General features: G+C 44.6%; 1 protein-coding gene across 1 annotated transcript in view; it reads left to right on the forward strand.

Annotated features, from left to right (window-relative positions):
- Positions 1 to 14,868, forward strand: part of ZBTB46 (zinc finger and BTB domain containing 46) — a gene marked incomplete in the record, with an annotated part of 462,779 nt that overhangs the window by 204,768 nt on the left and 243,143 nt on the right.

The following is a 14,868-nucleotide window of genomic DNA, read 5'->3' on the forward strand; positions in this document are numbered from 1 at the left end:
AAGGCAATCGTGCAGAAGATACCTCAGATTCACGGCTGGCTTAATGCATTACCAATTCTCTGCACTGCCCTTTAAGTGCCTGACACCAGTATTTGCTTTTTGCAGATAAAGAAGTATACAATATATCCTTACTGGGATGACTGTCTCATTCAAGCAGAGAACAAGGACATTCTTTTTCAACACCTGGCGTTTGTGAAAAGGCTTCTAACATGCCTAAGGTACACAAACGAAAATAAATCACAACTGGTACCCTCTCAATGGGTGCAAGCTTGAATACAACTGCCCAGATGGCTTACCTCATGCCAGACAAAGGCAACTGACTACTTAATTCAAACTGATGGCAGCAAAAACCCAGTTATCTGCAAGACAAACTCTGCAGTCTTTTGGCTTCATGGCATCCTGCATCCTACTGATTCCATATACAAGACTGCATATGAGGAAACTTCAATGGTACCTAAAAAGTTTATGGAGTCAACATTGTCACAGTCTGGAAACAATGATTCCTCTCATTCCCTGCCTACAACAGGAGTTTCTATGGTGGGCAAAGGCATGTCACCAAAACATGGGATGGGCCTTCACTCTACCCCCTGCCAACCAAACCTTAGACTCATCAGATTATGCCTGGGGGGCCCACATGGCGGGAAGATGAATTCAGGGCATATGGACCCCAAAACAAATGCATGTACATATCAACCAAAAAGAGATGCTAGCTGTTCAAAATGCCCTGACAGCCTTCAAGGACTTACTTCATCCAGGACAGCTACTGATAGACGGACAACACCACAGTTATGTGGTATATAAACAAGCAGTGGGGCACACACTCATACCCCCTTTGCAAATTAGTCATGGCACTGTGGAACACAGCTTTGACTTATTAAAATACATCTTCAAGCTCAATTCCTGCCAGGAAAACAAAATACTCTGACAGACGATTTAAGCAGAAACCTTATGGACCCTCACGAGTGGAAACTAGATCCACAAGTCTTCAGCATAACAAAGAAATGGGGGAGCCCGGACATAGATCTATTTCTCTCTCCTCAAAATTATCAGTTGAAGATTCTGCACAAGGACTTATCACAGACCAGCATGGAAAGTGGACGCCCTGTCCTTCAGTTGGAAAAACTATCAGTTTACGCCTTTCCTCCTCTGCCTCTTCTTCCCAGGGTCCTCCTAAAAGTCAGACAAGAGAAACCAAAGATGATACTAATTGCCCCTGACTGGCCCCGTCAATACTGGTACCCATTCTTAAGGAACTTGCCTCAATACTCAGCTTGGACCTTACCTCAAAGACCTCGACTACTGTCCCAGCAAAACAATCAGATCCTGCACAATCAACTCCAGACACTGAACCTGGCAGCATGGCTGATCATGTAGTTATACAAACACCACCTCTCAGTAAAGCTGTGATGGATGTCATTTTGGAAGCCAGAAGGCCTAGTACTAGAAAATCTTATGCTGATAAATGGAAGAGATTCTGTGCTTGGAATCGAGCACAAGGAGCAGCAGAACCAAATATTCCTCAGATATTACAATACTTGACTGAGATGCTTGACAAAGGCCTATCTTTCTCATCAAAATGTATGCCTCTGCCATTTCAGCTCATTACAATACAGAGCCACCAATCTTCTCTCATCCTTTACTAAAGCAGTATATTAGAGGAGCCAAAAATGTAAGGCCTCCTAGATCATCACCAATACCTGCATAGGACCTCAATTATGTGTTGGGAAAAGCTCACCCTGCCTGGATTTGAACCATCTGCTACTGCTGATTAAGTTCTTATCATGGAAAACAGCTCTGCTACTAGCAATTACTTCAGCAAGAAGAGTTTCGGAGTTACAGGCCCTCATGGCTGTAGAGCTTTTTATCATATTTTACCCAGACAGAGGGCGTCTCTGAGGACAAATCCTTAATTTATGCCGAAGGTGGTTTGCCAACCTTTTATCCAAATCTGCAGAACAAGGGGGAGAGAATTCTGCATTCCTTGGACGTACACAGCTAAGATTCTACTTGAGCAGGACTAAAGCTGTAAGAAAAACTGAGCTATTACTAGTGACATATGCTGCAGGATCAGAAGGAAAGGTCATTTCAAAGCAGGCTATTTCAAAGTGGATAAGCCACTGCATTCGTTTCTGCTACTTACACCATGGCAAACCTGTGCCCAAGGGCATTAGGTCTCATTCCACCAGAGCTGCAGCTACTTCAGCAGCCTTTCTCAGAGGAGTACTAACCAAAGACATTCTAGAGGCTGCTACTTGGAGTTCTGTTCACACCTTTACAAAGCATTATCATTTGCCTCTCTACTCTAAGTCCAGGGCAGGCTTTGCCACTGCAGTTCTGCAGGGCCTTATAGCCGCACTTAATGCTGTTTAGCGCCAGCCTCCCATCCATAGATTTGGGATTCTACCCAAATGTAATGACTGCAACAGTGAAACACGAAGAACATGGTACAGCTCTGTACACTTACCATAAATGTAGATGTTTGAGTGTATTCACTGTTGCAGTCCAGGTTACCCACCCGCCACCCCCCTTTCATTCTGGAGTTTTTTTTCCTTCTCTATTTTCTACAACCTATGTTGTGTATTTGCTTGTAGATGAAGGTAAAGTTTGTATTGATGCATGTATATATATAGTTTATATATATATATATATATATTTTGCTACCTTTTTGGGGGCACCTGACATCTGGGGCAAGAAAAACTAAAGAAAATGGCGTTGACTGTTTTATACCCCTGACGACCTGACGTCATGGAAGAGGAGACTGCAACCGACGCAGGACCCAAGACTTTGGAATTCAGGCCGACTGAGGGCAACCTGCCAGCAGATTACCCTAATGTAATGACCGCAACAGTGAGTACACTAACATCTGCATTTATGTTAAGTGTACACAACTGTACTTTGTGGTACATAAGCTGGGGGGAACCCACTCGTACCCTCTCTGCAGACTAGCCATGGTTCTGTGGATCACAGCCTTGAGCTACCAAGTGCACCTACAAGCTCAATTCTTACCAGGCAAGCTAAATTCACTGACAGACCTGTGCAGAAATCCCAGAGACTCGCATGAATGGAAACTGGAACCCAAAATATTCAACCTCTTGAGGAACAAATGGGGGCACTCCAGAAATGGACCCGTTTGCCTCCCCCCAGAACTACCAATTAGACAAATTCTGCCCAAGGACTCCCCACAGTCAAGCTTGGAAAGTGGATGCCCTGTCCTTTACCTGGGAAAGCCTCTCGCTTTATGCCTTCCCCCTCTGCCTCTCCTCTCGAAGGGTCTGCTAAAGGTCAAACGGGGCAAACCAAGGACAATATTGATTGCACCAGACTGGTCACACCATCATTGGCACCCCCTCTTGCTCAGTATGATACTGCTGGAGCCATGGCACCTACCTCAGACTCCTTCCCTGCTTTCCCAGCAGGCGGGCCAGATGCTGCGCCCTCAGCTTCAAACCCACCTTACAGCCTGGCTAATCCCTTGAGCTCTCCAATAGCATCCCTCAGTAAGCAGGTGCTAGATGGTATTCTGGAAGTAAGGAGGCCTACCACTAGGAAAAAGTGGAATGTTCCTAGCGCCAAACTCAGGGGATGGGCACAACAGTGCCAGCTTACCTCATATTCTTCATTACTTAACAGAAATGCTCCACAAGGGCCTATCCTTCTCATCAATTAAAATTCATGCCTCTGCCATTTTAGCACATTATAATACTGAACCACCCCTCTTCTCTCACCCCCTGCTAAAGCAGATTCGTGTTTCACTGTTGCATGCATCACATTTGGGTTATCTGCTTGCAGTAGCCCTCGGTCGGCCTGATTATCAAAGTCTTAGGTTCTGTGTTGGTTGCTGTCTCATCTTCCGTGACGTCAGGGGTATAAAGCATGCAGCTGACGCCATTACATCAGTTTTTCTTGCCGTGCGGTGCCCAAAGCAGAAGCAGTTCGCAAGTGCCAGTCAGCCGACTCCTGAAATTTTCATTTTAGAGTTTCAGAACCGAAGTCAACTAAAGCTAAGTACCCTGTTGGGGAAACTTTTTCTTGTTCTAAACAGATGTCAGTAAAAGTCAATAATTGTATTTCTTATGGAAAGCAAATACCTCAAAAGATTTTCATTCGTACTGTATTCCTTGCCTAGGCCCTGACCATGATGTACCTCGCTGTCGGTTTTGTGCCTTATTTAAACAACAAACACTTTGTCTTTATATTTATGCTTCTAAATATTTTGGTACTCGTTTCAATTATCCAGATATGTCGTAGGTAAGCCACTCGCCTACTGACATTCCGAAAAAATGCAAAGATAAAGACAGCGACAAGCCGCCTACGCCCAAAGCTGCCGACGACACTTCTAAGCTAGTCGCCAGTTCGCCGGTACTCAGTGAGGCATTTTCGCAGCCCCTGATACCCACTACTTGATTCGCAGGCCTCTACTGAGACCCATTCGGAGTCCGGTATGCCGCGAGATGCTTCAATTGTGGAACCCGTGGTTGTCTCTACCTTGGATGGGTCCAGAGCTGCTGTGCAGGCACTAGCTTCTGAGGGTGTAATTCAGGCCTGTTGACTTGCATATTAAACCGACGCCATCTTCTTCAAGGCCTAAAACTCGAACCATGCCTAAAAAAAAAAAAAAAAAAAAAAAAGAATGGCTGAAGACCTTATTAATTGGGGGAAGCCAACCTTCTCCCTCTAAGAGACCTAGGACTGAATTTGCGTAAGATACTTCTGACCAGGATTCTGAAATTTGTTTCCTCTGATGACCAGAATTTACCTTCCTTTACCTGTGAGGATTTTGATACAGTGGACTCTATTCCCTCTGCTCCTGAGATTTTCATTCCGAATCCAGAACCGAAGTCTTCTGCAAAGCTAAGTACCCTGTTGGGGAAACCTTTTCTTGCCTCAGACCGATGTCAGTAAAAGTTAATAACTGTATTTCTTGTGGGAAGCAAATACCTCATAAGGATTTCCATTCTTATTGTATCACATGCCTAGGCCCAGACCACAACGTCACTGATTGTCGGTTTTGTGCTAGGTTTAACAAGCGCACTATTAAACGTCTGTTTGATTTTGCCCGACATTATTTTGGCAGAAAATTCAGTTACACCATGCCGTCGGAACTTCCGACGACCTGAATACATAAAAAGTGCAGAGACAAGGACAGGCATCAGAGGCCCAAAACTGATGACGAAGCCTCTTCTAGGCCAGTCACCGGTTCTCTGGTTTTCAGCGAGACGCCTTCGCAGCCCCTGACTACCGCTTCTTTAGAACCACAGGCCGCCTCTGACTCCCACGTGGAGATGGCTGGGCCTTCGGACGCACAAGACTTTCAGCCTACCGAAACTAACCCTTCAGAGGGATCCGGAGTAGCTGAACAACCCATAGCTTCAGAGGGTGTTTTCAGACCTACTCAGTTAAGCATTAAATCTTCTGCTAAGTCTAAACCTCCTTTAAAAACTAAGAAACAAATACAGCATTCTCCAGGACAGGCCTCCATGCCCAAGAAACAAATGCTCAAAATGGCCGAAGACCTAATCACTCTGATCAGGGGGTCCCATCCCCCTCCTGATAAAAGGCCTAGACAGGATGCAGACTATGACTCATCCGATCAGGTATCCATATCTTCAGATTCATCCTCAGACCTAGGATACTCTTTACCCCCTTATGAGGATTCTTATGCTGAGGAATAAATTCCATCAGACTCTGCCTAAGGAATACTCCTTTGGGGAAACCTTACGTACCATGAGGGAGCATTTCCACTGGGAGGGCCAGGATTACTCAGAATCCAAGAAAAGGCTCCGAGACTTCCTTTTATTACCTCAACAGAGACCCCTTGCTATTCTGCCAGTGTTAGATATTGTGGATGATGTGTATACTGAAAACAGCTTAAATCCTGATTCTTTACCTCCAGCCCCAGTTAAGCCTGACAGATACTACAGAGTCCCTGACTCTCACAAATGTCTTTATAAAAGCCCTGTTGCTGTCCCTGAAACTATTTCTCAGGGCCCCAAAGGGGTTAAGGCCACCTCAGCAAAGAATCCAGTCCCCTCTGATGAGATTCCAGAGCATTAGACAGATGGGGGAAAGAAAGTATATAAATCTGCAACTTTAGCAATGAGGGCTTTAAATTGCCAGTTTCACATGCTAAAATGTCAGCAATATTTAATGTCTCAGTTGAAACAAAAAAATGCTTCTAGACTCGGATCCTCCTAATTTTAAGGAAATGCAGGATTTATTGCATGCAGCTGAACAAGTGGGAAAGCATACTTTGCAGTGTGGATTTGATTCTTTAGAGGCCTCCTGTAGAGCAGCAGTTACAGGTTCTGTCATTAGAAGACATGCTTGGTTAAAAGAACATACGTTACCAGATCATGTTAAAGCAAAACTATTGGATGCACCTTTGCAGCAGGATGTGTTATTTGGAGTTAAGGCAGAAGAGGTTTTAAAGAAAATGGAGGATAAGCAAAATCTATGCAAACGGTGAAGGATTTCTTACAGGTTCAGCCTCCTCGATTTAGCAGAAATTGGCCAACAAAGAATTGGTCCTTTCCAGTTACAGACAGACCTCAAAGGGGCAGATAGACGTCCAAGAGGAAGAAGTGTCAACCACAAGGTCCTTACAGGCCACGACAATGGGGTGCATCAGCCCAGAAAGAAGGGAAAGACAGGCCCCAACCATATAAAAAACAGCCCCAATGACTTCCCACTACAGCTGCCTAACCGTTCTCTCTGGGGAGGTATCACAATTGGCATATGATCACCAAAGACAAATGGGTTCTCAACATTGTATCTCAAGGTTACAGGTTCCACTTTCACACTCTGCCAAGGTTAAAAGGAATGCCAAATCTGCCACCAAATCAATGGGCAGAGGCTCAAAAACAAATTACAGCACTCATGGACATGAGAGCTACTCAAAAGGTACCACCACAGAAGCAAGGACAAGGATTTTACTCGAGACTCTTTCTGGTACCCAGAAAGGACAAAGCCTGGAGGCCCATTCTGATCTTTCTTCTCTAAACACTTACCTGGATGTTCCAAAATAAAAATGTTGACACTACAGCAGCTTCTTCCCATGCTGGGCAAGAAAGCTTGGCTCGTAACCTTGGACCTCAAGGAGGCATACCTGCATGTCCCTATCTGACAAAACTGCAGAAGATACCTCAGATTCATAGCTGGTTCAATGCGCTACCAATTCTCTGCACTGCCCTTTGGCTTATCTACTGCTCCCAGGGTCTTCACAAAGTGCCTGGCACCAATAATTGCATTTTGCAGACAGAAAGGAATTCAAATTTATCCGTACCTGGATGACTGCCTGATTCAAGCAGAGAGCAAGAACATTCTTCTAAAGCATCTGGCATTTGTAAAAAAGTTAAGTTGCCTAGGGTACACAGTAAACGAAAGAAATCAAAACTAGTGCCCTCACAAGATACAATATTTCTGGGTGTCAGCTTGAATACAACGGCCCAGATTGCTTATCTCACGCCAGACAAGCAAGGACAACTGACTCAATATTTTCAATTGATGGCAACAAGAACCCAACTCCCTGCAAGAAAAATTCTGCAGGCCTTGGGTTACATGGCATCTTGCATACTACTAATTCCATATGCCAGACTGCATATGAGGAAACTACAATGGTACCTAAAGAGTGTCTGGTCTCAACACTGTCAAAGTTTGGAAACAGTAATACCACTAATTCCTTGCCTACAACAGGAGTTTCGATGGTGGGCTCAAGCTTGCCACCTCAACAAGGGACAACCTTTCACTCTACCCACAGCCAGGCAAACACTGACAATAGATGCATCGGATTACGCCTGGGGAGCACACATGGCAGGAAAATGTATTCAGGGCAAGTGGCCCGCAGAACAAAGGCATCTTCACATCAATCAAAAAGAGATGCTAGCTATACAAAATGCCCTTATAGCATTCAAGGACCTTCTGCATCCAGGGCAACTAAGACTAAAGACAGACAACACCACAGTTATGTGGTACATAAGCAAGGGGGCACTCACTCTTATCCCCTCTGCAGACAAGCCATGACCTTGTGGAACACAGCTCTAACATATCAAGTTCATCTGCAAGCACAATTCCTGCCAGGAGTGAAAAACATACTGGCAGACGACTTAAGCAGAAACATAATGGATCCCCACGAATGGGAATTGAATCCACAAATATTCAGAATGATAACACAAAAGTGGTGGAGCCCGGACGTACATCTGTTTGCATTCCCAGCTACAGAAATTCTGCACAAGGACTTGCCATCCACAAGCATGGAAAGTGGATGCCCTCTCATTCAGCTGGAAAAACCTACAAGTATATGCTTTCCCACCACTACCTCTCCTTCCAAAGGTACTCGTAAAAGCCAGGCAAGAAGAGCCAAAGATGATCCTGATTGCCCTAGACTGGCCACACCAGCACTGGTACCCAATCTTAAAGACCTTAGCACAAGGACCACCCTGGATTTTGCCTCAAATTCCACATCATCTGACTCAGCACAACAATCCGATACTTCACAGCCAGCTAAAGACTTTAAACTTGGCTGCATGGAATATTCCTTAGTCAAGCAAGCAATGCCTCTCTCCAAAGTTGCTATGGATGTCATTCTGGAGGCCAGAAGGCCTAGTACCAGGAAAGCCTATTCGGATAAATGGAAGAGATTCTGTGCCTGGAACCAGGCTCACAGCCTTGACCCTCTTGTCCCAAATATTCCTCAGATACTACAATATTTAACTGAGATGCTGGACAAAGGCCTCTCATTTTCATCCGTCAATATCCACGCCTCTGCCTTCTCTGCTCATTACAACATGGATCCACCAATTTTCACTAATCCCTTGCTAAAACAATACCTCAGAGGGGCTAAAAACATAAGACCGCCCGTAGAGCACCTACTCCAACTTGGGACCTCAACTTCGTGTTGGAAAAATTAACTTTACCTCCTTTTGAGCCAGCTAACACAGCAGATTTAAAGTATATCTCTTGGAAATCTGCTCTGCTCCTGGCAATAACATCAGCACGAAGAGTTTCAGAATTACAGGCACTAATGGCACTGGAACCTTTCATCATATTCCACCAAGACAGGGTGTCTTTAAGAACAAACCCTACTTTTATGCCAAAGGTGGTATCAAGTGTGACTCTAAACCAAACTATTCACTTGCCAACTTTTTATCCAAATCCACAGAATAAAGGGGAGAGACTACTGCATTCTTTGGACATACACAGGCAGTTACGCTTTTACTTGGACAAAACCAAAGCTTTCAGAAAAACTGAGCAATTATTGGTAGCATATGCTGCAGGAGCACAGGGAAAAGCCATTTCAAAACAGACCATTTCAGAATGGATAGGACACTGTATACGTTTCTGCTATATACACCATGGGAAACCTGTACCTAACAGCATTAGATCTCACTCCACCAGGGCAACAGCCACTTCAACTGCCTACCTCAGAGGAGTACCTACCAAGGACATTTTGGAAGCAGCAACTTGGATGGAAGCAGCAACTTGGAGTTCTGTACATACCTTCACCAAGCATTACCATCTGCCTCTATACTCTAAATCCAGACCTTGCTTTGCCACTGCAGTGCTGCAGGGCCTTATAGCCACCCCTAATGCCCTATAGAACCAGCCACCCTACCTCAGCTTTGGGATTCTACCCAAGTGTAATGACTGCAGCAGTGTAACACGATGAACATAGTACAGTTTTGTACCTACCATAAATGTAGATGTTCGAGTGTATACACTGCTGTAGTCCAGGTTCCCCTCCCCCCTTCCCCTCTTACTTGCTGGTACGTACCTATGTCTTCTACCCTTTACTACCTATGGGGAGTATTTGCTGGTAACTGAAAGTTGTTGATTGCTTTTCTTATGTATGTTTTATTAGCAATTTGAATTGCCTACCTTTTGGGTGGCACCTGACATCTGGGGCAAGAAAAACTGAAGAAAATGACGGCTGCATCTTGTATACCCCTGTCGCACTGACGTCAGGGAAGAAGCGACAGCAACCGACGCCGGACCAAGACTTTGGAACTCAGGCCTACTGGGGAACAGCCTGACGGCAGGATAACCCAAGTGTAATGACTGCAGCAGTGCATACACTCTAACATCTACATTTATGGTAGGTACAAAACTGTACTTTTGAAGCATACCTGCACCCCCCAATCAGGGAATCTTGCAGAAGATATCTACGCTTCAAAGCAGGCTACACGCACCGAGTTCTCTGCACTGCCCTTTGGCTTATCTACTGCGCCCAGGGTATTCACAAAGTGCCTAGCTCCAGTCATTGCATTTTGCAGGCAAAGAAATATTCAAATATACCCATACCCGGACGATTGTCTAACTCGGGCAGAAAGCCAGGACATACTTTTGAATCATCTGGCATTTGTACAAAGGGTGCTAACTTGTCTGGGGTACACCTTAAACGAAAAAAAAAATCACACCTGGTACCCTGTCAACAAATTATATTCCTGGGAGCAAGCTTGAATACAACTTCCCAGATGGCTTTCCTTATGCCATAGATACAAATTCATTTGACAACCTATTTCAAACAAGTGGCCACAAAAACCCTGCTATCTGCAAGGCAAATTCTACAAGCCTTAAAATAGTATTGGACAAAAGGAACAAAAATATGAAAGCCAAATAATCTGGAACAGTCCTATAACATCTTATTAGCATAAAGCACCAGGTACACCATATCTTATGAACTGGAAGTATTCCCACGAGTACACAGTTTAATTATGGATGAAATATTATTTTTGTATGTGCTGTTTTTAGACTAATGACATTAATTGGGAAAGCATCTTTGTATATATTGTAATTAGGTATGTTGTGTAATCTACATGTTTCTATTTTATCCATAATGTATAACCTGCAAATATGGTCATTTTGTAAATATGGAATGGTTATTATTTTTGCAAATATAAAACAAAAATAAAAATTATTGGAAAAAAAATTCTACAAGCCTTGAGGTTCATGGCCTCCTGCATTATTGTAATTCCATATGCAAAACTGCATATGAGGAAACTACATTGGTATCTAAAAAGCCTATGGTGTCAACATTCTCAGGGTCTAGAAGCAATGATTCCTATCATACCTTGCGTATGCCTAGAGTTCCTTTGGTCGGCAGAGGCCTACCACCAAAACAAGGGTTTACCATTCACATACTACCTTCTGCTGCCCAAACCCTAACAACAGACGCATCAGACTATGCATGGAGGGTTCACCTGGCAGGGAAGTGCATTCAGGGCAAATGGAACCCAAGTCAAATGCACCTGCATGTCAATCAAAAAGAAATGTTAGCTATACGGAATGCTCTGACAGCCTTCAAGGACCACATTCTTCCAGGAACAATTATTGATAGATGGACAACACCACTGTTATGTGGTACATAAACAAGCAGGGGGGTACACATTCTTACCCCCCTCTGCAGACTAGCCATGGCATTGTGGAACACAGCCCTGAGTTACCAAGTGTGTCTACAAGCCCAATTCCTGCCAGGAAAACTAAATACACTGGCAGACGAACTAAGCAGAAACCTCATGGACCCACACGAGTGGAAACTGGAACCAAGGATTTTCAACACGTTGACAAGCAAATGGGGGTAGCCCAGATATAGACCTGTTTTCCTCCCCCCAGAACTATCAATTGGACAAATGTTGCACAAGGACTCTCCACAAACAAGCTTGGAAAGTGGGTGCTCTGTCCTTATGCTGGAAAAACCTATCAGGTTATGCCTTTCCTCCTCTGCCTCTGCTCTCCAAAGTACTACTAAAGATCAAGCAAGACAAACCAAGGACTATTTTGATTGCACCAGACTGGCCACACCAACATTGGTACTCCCCTCTTGTGCAGTGCGTCACTGTTGGCCCCATGGCACCTACCTCAGACTCCTACCCTTTTGTCTCAGCAGGAGAACCAGATTCTGCACCCCCAGCTTCAAACACTGAACCTAGCAGCCTGGCTAATTACCTAATCTCTCCTTTACCATCCCTCAGTATACCAGTGATGGATATAATTTTAGAGGCAAGGAGGCCTAGTACTTGAAAATCTTTTATGCTGAAAAATGGAAAAGATTCTGTGCCTAGAACCAATCTCAAGGGATGAGCACAGTAGTGCCCACTTTACCTCAGATTTTACTGTACTGAACTGAGATGTTGCACAAGGGCCTGTCCTCTTCCATCAAAATTCACGCTTCAGCCATTTCAGCTCATTGTAACACAGAACCTCCCCTCTTCTCTCATCCACTGCTCAAGCAGTTCCTCAGAGGGGCCAAAAACTTACAACCACTCAGGAGAGCTCCAACTCCAGCCTGAGACCGTAATTTTGTATTGGAGAAACTCTTCCCCCTTTCGAGCCAGCTGCTATTGCAGACTTTAAAATTCCTTTCTTGGAAAACGGCTTTCCTTTTAGCAATTACTTCAGCAAGAAGTGCATCTGAATTACAGGCCCTTATGGCAGTGGAGCCTTTCATCATCTTTCATGGAGACAGGGTGTCCCTCAGGACCAATCCCACCTTCATGCCCAAGGTGGTATCCAATGTGGCCCTTAATCAGTCCATTCATTTGCCAACCTTCTTTTCTAATCCACAGAACAAAGGGGAATGGATAATGCACTTACTAGGTATGCACAGACAACTTAAATTCAACTTGGATAGGACCAAACCTCAAAGGAAATCAGAACAACTGCTGGTGGCATTTGCTGCAGGGGTAGAGGGGAAGGCTATTTCAAAGCAAACCATTTCCAAATGGATAGGCCATTGCATTCATTTCTGCTACAAGCACCATGGAAAACCTATCCCATATGGGATCAGACCCCACACACCTAAGGCTGCATCTACCTCTACAGCCTTTCTCAGAGGCGTCCCTACCAGGGACATCCTAGAAGCTGCTACTTGGAGTTCTGTACATACTTTCACCAAGCATTACCATCTGCCAATTTTTTCTAAATCCAGAGCTGGCTTTGCCACTGCAGTCTTGCAGAGCTTTATAGCTTGTCCTAATGCTATCTAAATTCCTCCTCCCATCCTTAGCTTTGGAAATCTACCCAAATGTGATTACTGCAACAGTGAAACACGAAGAACATAGTACAGTTGTGTACACTTAATGTAAATGTATATGTTAGAGTGTATTCACTGTTGCAGTCCTGGTTACCCTCCCTCCAGCCCCCTTACCTTTTTGGCTATACCTCTACACTCCTTTACTATGCTTAAAAGCTTTTTGGTTTATTTGCTTTTTTGTTGGAGGTATAACCTTGTATATTTATAGATTTTATGGCTTCCCATTATGGGGTCACCTGACATCTGGGGCAAGAAAAACTGATGTAATGGCGTTGGCTGCATGCTTTATACCCCTGACGTCACGGAAGAAGGGACAGCAACCAACGCTGGACCCAAGACTTTGTTAATCAGGCCGACTTGAGGGCTAACGCACGCAGATAACCCAAATGTGATGGCTGCAACAGCGAATACACTCTTAACATCTACATTTATGGTAAGTGTACAAAACTGTACTTTACCCTCCCTCCAGTTCCTGACTTCTCTTGGCTTTACCTTCCTTCTTGTTTGGTGTATTTAAGCTTTCTGGTGTATTTGCGTTTTGTTGGAGGTGTAACCTCACATATAATTGCTTCCTATTATTAGGGCACCTGACGTCGGGGGCAAGAAAAACTGATGTAATGGTGTCGGCTGCATTTTTTTTATACCCCTGACGACCTGACGGCATGGACGAAGAGACAACATCCAACATAGGAATTCATGACTTTGATATTCAGGCTGGCTGAGGGCTACCTGCAGGCAGGTAACCCAACAGTGAATACACTCTTAACATCTACATTTATGGTAAGTGTACACAACTATACTTTCCAGCTCTCACTGTTGTCTCATTCGGGAAATCAGATAAGTACCCCGTTGGGGATCCTTTCAGCACTATTATGTATTATATTGCCTGTTCATGTCATCCAGAAAAGGCAAGTGTAAGTTTGGCTGGCACATTCCTCATAAGGACACACACGACCAGTGCCTTTTCTGCTTGGGTCGATCGCATGACCACAAGGCCTGTTCTATTTGCCAGGCGTTTGTGCCCAAAACCCTGCATATTCGTTTGCATGTACTTAACTTATACCTAGAAAGTCAGAGGTTAAAGTAGATTGTTAGACATGGAGGCTTCATCTGACATACCTTCCGAACCTCTGAAAAAGGCCAAGACCATACGACCTACCACTGCGCCTCTTCCTCCCAATCCTCAGCCTATGGTTGACGTCGGTAGAGGAGTCTGGTACCGCAATTTTGGATATAGTGAGTACCTCCTCGGAAGCCTCAGAATCCCAGGCAGATGGCACGTCCTTTGAGGCTTTACTGACATCAGTCTCCAAGGGGGGGGGGGTGCCGACCAGTGATTTCCATGGGCCCGTTGGATGCCTCGAGTCCTTTACAGTTTAAAGAATCTAGGCCTTCTCCCCTTCAGATGTCAGTTACGCTCCAAAAGAAGAAAGAAAAGAGTGCACCTCTCTGCTCCTTCTGAAAGCATGCCTGACTTGCAGGCTTTCAGTCAAAGTTTATTCAATGTCTTTATGGCCCTAAGGCCTTATACTGCAGGGAAAGCTAGCTTCCCTCCTCCACTGTTGAACTGTAGGACTCAACCCACAGACCCTACTGTTAGGGAAGAAGAGAGCTGTCTTATTCTTCCTCTGATGGATCACTGTCTTATTCATTCCAAATCTCTTCTCCTTTGGGGTATGGATCCCCAGAGGAGGAATCTGTCGATCCGAACTTCCCAGCTGAGGATCTAACCTTTTCAGAAGCCATCTCTAAGATGAAAGACTATTTTAAGTGGGATTCCTCTGAAATGATTGAGGTCCAAAAAGATATGATCTCATTCAGATGGATTCCCCAGTCCGTCT

The sequence above is a fragment of the Protopterus annectens genome, chromosome 12.part0 (genome assembly GCF_019279795.1).
Source record: "Protopterus annectens isolate FY-2018-M chromosome 12.part0, PAN1.0, whole genome shotgun sequence".
In the NCBI taxonomy this organism is placed as follows: domain Eukaryota; kingdom Metazoa; phylum Chordata; order Ceratodontiformes; family Protopteridae; genus Protopterus; species Protopterus annectens.